General features: G+C 30.2%; 1 pseudogene; it reads left to right on the top strand.

The window, feature by feature from the left end:
- Positions 1 to 2,696: 2,696 nt before the first annotated feature.
- LOC110933569 lies at positions 2,697 to 3,684 on the top strand (annotated as a pseudogene).
- Positions 3,685 to 6,598: the final 2,914 nt, after the last annotated feature.

Below are 6,598 nucleotides of genomic sequence, written 5' to 3'. Positions count from 1 at the left end.
GTATGGACTCCTTCAACACCTTTATCTCCTTCGACGTCTTCAGTTGTTTCGTTATGTTTTCGTTTACTTTTCCTTGTACTGACATCCTCAGATTTCGTTATGTTCTTCCTTTTCAATATGCCTACAGTTCAATTTGTAACGGTTAAACAATAAAAAAAATACTTTTAAAAACATTCATGCACATGTGCATGTACCCATACTCTAAAATAACAATAAAAAAAAACTATATAACTAACAAACTATACCTTTTGGCTTATCGTTCTTGTATTCATCTTCAGCCGCGTCAGGCATCCTTGTTGATCTTTCATCTCTTGACCTCAGTAAAAATGTTACTTTCTTTTGCGTTTTCTCCATTGATTATCTACAAGTAACGTGTCATTATAATCATAAGCATACAAAATATGCACATGTGCATATCAACATATGCACATATAAAAAATATGTACACATGTATAGTCGTTATAATCGTCGACATACAAAATATGTACATATGCGTTTTTTAACATATGTACAATCGCATATTAATATATGCACATGTGCATAATAACATGTACACACATGCATATCAACATATGCACATGTGCATATATATATATATATACATATGTACTTGATACTTCTATATTTAACACTACGTATCTGTATTTCTCACAATGTTACTTTATGATCATGTTTTATTATTAATTATGATAGTGTCGTTTTTAATTACATAATGCCGAAATAAAAAAAAACAAATATGCACATGTGCACGTGTATGTAAAACACCTTGATATACGGTTCTGTGTACACTATGCACATGTGCACGTATATGTGAAACACCTTGATATACGGTTCTGTGTACACTATGCACATGTGCACGTGTATGTGAAACACCTTGATACACGGTTCTGTGTACACTGGCGACGAGTAATGCACAATTGCACAAATGTTCATTACACAAACTTACCTTAATATTATGTTAAATAAATCAAACAAACTACATATGTGTTGATAATTATGCACATGTGCATTAACTTAGAAACAAACTTAGATTATAAATGTATCAATTCGAACTTCGTGTTGCCGAGCATATCAAACGCATTTTGTATAACATCATCATGTGTATAACATCGGTTATATAAAACTAATACAGACATGAATCTAATAAGTTGAACATATCAAAGTCACTTGTATATCATCATCATGTGTATAACATCCATTATATGAAACACAGTTCTTAATAATACAGGTATGAATCTAATTATAACAGGCATATTAACATGATCGAATACACTTGCAAACTAGTGCGGTCGTGTTAGCATAATCGATTACACTTACAATATGAGTCTAATAATAACAGTCGTATTAACTTAATCGAATACACTTACAAAATAGCGGATTGGCGCTTGATTTCCGACGATTGATGAATTGTGATGAATCGCTAATCCGATTAGCCCTAGTTGTGCAGATTATCCCTAATTGTGCATCAAAAATCGACGAATTCTTTCAAATTAGCCCTAATTCCTCGGATGTATGACGATACGGCGATTTGTATGACAGATTTGTGATATTGTTGAGCGTACAGGATCGATTTTTCGTATAAATCTCTCTGAAGAATATTTTTTCGTATAAATCGCCTTCGAAGAATGGATTAGAGTGGATTGTTCGTATGAATCGCTGTGACTTTATCGGACGTGAGATGTTATTTGCTGTGTATTTTATTTTCTATTTGACGTCCGTTGATATCTGTAACTTAACGAAGGAAGCGGGTGTTTTTAAGTTTTCCATGTAATTACAATAATGCCACCCGTTCACACTGGTTCTCGCGGTTCTCGCAATAAGGGTGGTTCTCGCATGAACCTTACCCTATATATATATATATATATATATATATATATATATATATATATATATATATATATATATATATATATATATATATATATATTAAAATATAAAACAAGCCAACCGAGTCGAACTGAACCGAGCGGTCCTTTGCTCATGCCCATTAGTTTACAAACCGAACCGGTCCGAATCGAGTGTCTTTTTCAATCGAGTTGAATCGAACTAGCAAATTTCAATATTTTTCGAGCGAGCATCGAGTAAACGTCGATGGTCGAACAATTTGAACATCCCCCTAGTGTAGATTCTATAGATAAATGTAATCATGGATAACATTCTAATATAATTATCTATAATACTATATTAAGAGAACTGGGTTTTCTACCCTTTTCGTAATTTTGCCTAGGTACAAATCTTGTAGCACCATGTACAAATGAAGCAAGCCATTTTAGAGGGGAAAAACTTGGACATTCTCCAAAGTTTTAAGACACTTTGAGGGCAATCTAGACATTTCATCCATGGAATCCATGCCCACTTATGTCTTCCATTAATTGAATTAAATTAAGGAATTAAATAAAACTTTTATAATAATTAAAGAAATTAATTGATTAAATTAAATGTTAGACATGCAACATTTGAGATTTTCATGATTTAATAGTATGTATAAATATAATAAATAGATTTATATGGACTATAAATAGGTTTTCTACCCTTATAGTAATTTTACATTGTGTACATATTTTGAAGCAACATGTACAAGAGAGCCAAGCTATTTTAGTGAGGGTAAACTTGTACATTGTCCAAAAAATTTAAGACACTTTAGGGGCATTTTAGGGATTTTGGCACCTTTTTAAATAAAAATAATTCAAAAAGTTATGGGTACTAATAAGTAATGATCATCAAGGCCATCATTTATTGAATTGATGAGGAAATTAACTATTAGTATTTGAAGCGTTTAGCCTTGCACTAATCTATATACAAACCAAAAGCCGTAACTGATATTGAAGTTAAAACCCTTAAGTAAATGCTAAAAACACTCATGTGTATATAATATATATTCCGCTAGGAACATGTGTTGTATGTTCAATTTTTTTTGCGAGCAATGTTTTTTTTTGTTCATACTGGGAGATATAATTACATGCACATTGTTTTTCTGATCCATTGCAAAGAGAACATGAATTAAGTTTATTTGTCTAGGCTTTTTCTCAATAGATTTTTTTTCGAAAGTGGTTAGTAGTTTGTAGTTTTAATATTTTTCCACAAGATATTTACTGTAATTCAAATGCTATTAAGTGTTTGGTTTATAGTTTTTGTATCTTAATATTTATCTACTATCCTTTTATTTTTTTCATTAGGTGGAATGAAGGTAAAGGCTGATAGAGATGAGTCGTCTCCATAAGCAGCTATGCTTGCTGCACAAGATGTGTCAACAAGATGCAAGGTTTTTACTTGTTTCTTTTAGTGTCTTGCTATATGGTAATCATAGCAGTTTGTTTTTGTTTGATACATTACAACTAACAAATTTCTGTTGTAACAACTGGAGCTTGGAATCAATGCCCTCCACATAAAACTACGGGCAACTGGAGGTAACAAGACAAAGTCACTTGGTCCAGGTGCACAGTTTGCCCTCAAAGCTCTTGCTCGTTCTGGGATAAGGATTGGTCATATTGGTATGCTTATATTCTTTATTTTTTTATATACGAATTTTTGTATTTGTTATTTTTGCTCTTTGAAGAACTTTTATTTATGTTTAAGGAGTAACTGATAAGTAAGTTGTATGTTTTGATGATGACAGAGGACGTGACACCAATTCCAACAGATAACACTCATCGAAAGAGTGGGAGAAGAGGAAGGAGGCTGTGATGTGTTTTTTGTCTACAATATGTTTTCAAAGTATCTGCAATTTGGATTATGACTGTCTTCAACTTTTGTAGGTTATTTTTATGTTCTGGTTGACATTTGGGGGTGACATTCATTTTTGTTGAACTGCTTTATATTTCTGTTTAATGATATTCTAATATTTACTTTATATATGGGTTTTTATGCTTTATTTTCGCTTAATCAGAAGTATTCTATGTGTAGTTGAGGTCAATATCAATTCGATGGATGCCAGTGTGCTTGAGATCTGAACCTTATTTATTGAATCAATTTGAGAGTTTCAGAGTGTGTTAAAGAGTTGAAACGTTTTGAGGATCTTGTCAAATCTGTCTGTTCATTCTTTATCTTAGTAGACTTCTGTTGACTTTCAATGTAAGTTGATGTAGTAGAGATTTAGAATTTTACGATGAAAATGGATGTGTAAAAGTTCAAATTCTATCTTCCTTTGATGCCGTTGTTGAGGTACACAATAGAAAATATACGGAACTTACATAAATTCATGTATTGAATATCAGTTGTGATTCGTAATAGACATAATTGAATCTGATATTAGTCGGGACACCCGCTGTAACGCACAGGCCTTCCAACTAGTATTTATTTGTATATAGCCATTAAATCTACCATATCAAAAGGAATAGAATGTAACTAATCATTTACTTTCAATTTGTTTTTTTACTTGTGAATTAATTATTAAAAAAATATCTAGTATTATAATAATAATAAATTATGTTAATTCCATATATTTTAACTTCCGTTAATTTAATTACCATTAACTTATATTTCTATAAATTTTTTCTCTTAAATCTACACTTTTTTCATTACATGATTTAAACTCTCACTATTTACGAAGTGCCACATTTTTTCTAACACATCAGTATCACTGACCCAAAGCCCCTCAGATTGATGTTGATCAATTAATCTTGTCATTTTCGTTGTGACATGTTAAGGTCATATTGGGAGTATTACGAGAGAGACCAATTTAATTAAAATAAATCCTTATAAATGACCTATTTTTCTCTCTCTTACAACTCTCACAAAGCTTAATAGAAATGATAAGGATCACACTTTGTTGATAATATCACCATCAAAACAACACATGAACGTATCTTCTGTTTACTTGGATACAACTCAACCACAAATAAAGTAGCAAAATAACAACTAGATCGAAGCTAGGGAAACCTCTACTATTTTCTTATAAATATGTTAAATTCAACATAATAGTTTGAGTAAAAAAATAAATTACAAAAATATGTAAAATACATATAACTAGGAAGAAAACAAACCAGATTCATCATCAAAGATCAAATAACTAGAATGGGCTAATTTTAAGAATTTGCTACAAAGGTATAACAATAAATTTACGAACAAAACATAAAAGGTTTAGACTCGTGTTTTACAAGATTTAACGTCTATTTTAACTGGAGCGATGGTTCTAACAAAGCTAAACTCTCTAATGTGAGTGTAACACCGAGTTTATAGTGTTCTCTTTTATGGCACGGAACAAGAAAGTCAGAAGGCGATTTATCACGATGTGTATGTATGTGGTATATATGTAAGAGATCAATGTATCTCTATCTCATTCTTTTCTTCATATTAGAAATGAACCAAAAGTTAATTATACAGCCTACTTGAAATAAAAAAGTGAAAGATCATAATACCATTATGATTTATACACATATGATCTTCACTCTTTCGATATCCAAAACTTCGTTCATCTTTAGACTTGTCCAACATATATGATATCTGTTATAAATATATTATCTGCTTATAGAGTAAATGAATCTTGGCATCCAAACTTTACTGTTATACTAATTTAAAAAACTTAAATGGAATCATTCTACAACAAATATAAGGGTTCTATAGTTTAGTTTTAATTTACTTATTATAGAAGGGCTAACTCATGCATTTTAATCTTATTTTTAAATCAATAATTTTTGTTTATCACGCAGGGCTGGCTCAACCATTTTGATGGCCTTAAGCGAAGTACAAAATTGAGTCCTTAAAAAAAAAAAAAAAAAAAAAAACTGGCTATACAGTTAAGAATGAAAAACAAACCTGTTGTACCCTATTTACAAACCTAATGCCTTGATAAAAAGACTATTTGTATTTAATAAAAACCCCCTCCTTTATCCGGGCTTGGGACCGGCAAAATAAACTAAAAAGTTTATAGTTGGCGGAGTTAAAAATTTTATTTTTTTGTACTCTTATATATTTGTTATATGTGTAAAGATAAGTTTAGATTAAGTTTACTTTTCTAGCTTTGACAGATGCAAACTTTTTAATAAAATTTTCATAATCAGTTTCTTCTAACAAATCGTTTTCAATTGAAAAAGTAGCTAATCCATTCAATCTTTCTTGTGACATTGTAGATCTTAAATAATTTTTTAACAATTTTAATTTAGAAAAGCTCATTTCGGCGGAAGCAACAGTATCATGTTTTAACATAATATAAGCAATATAAGCATTTGAAAAAGAGTTAAAAGTGTTAATATAGTTTAGTATATTAATAGGATTGTCACATTCTAAATGTATCATATGTCGTTGAACTTTTAGTTCTTCAAATAAATCTAAACTATCAATATCTATACTAGTATCATATTTTAAAGAACTTTCAAGATTAATACAATGTTGTTTTAAAGAATTATCATCCAATAATTTCAGCTTTTTTATACTAAATAGAAAACCAAAAATACTTTCAAACATTTTAAATTGATCAAATCTAGTCTTAATTGAAGAAATAGCTTGATCTACTATATATAAAAAGTAATCGGTTTTAAATAATTCAATAGGAGTTTTACTAGTTTCATTAGCAACATTTTCATCAAATCGTCTATTTCTATGGATGATACGTTTTTCACGAAACATAGGTTCTACATCCATCTCTAAAGCGATTTCTTTT

This window comes from Helianthus annuus, chromosome 1 (assembly GCF_002127325.2).
Source record: "Helianthus annuus cultivar XRQ/B chromosome 1, HanXRQr2.0-SUNRISE, whole genome shotgun sequence".
Classification (NCBI taxonomy): Eukaryota; Viridiplantae; Streptophyta; class Magnoliopsida; order Asterales; family Asteraceae; genus Helianthus; species Helianthus annuus.
This window is presented reverse-complemented; position numbering and strand designations above follow the sequence as displayed.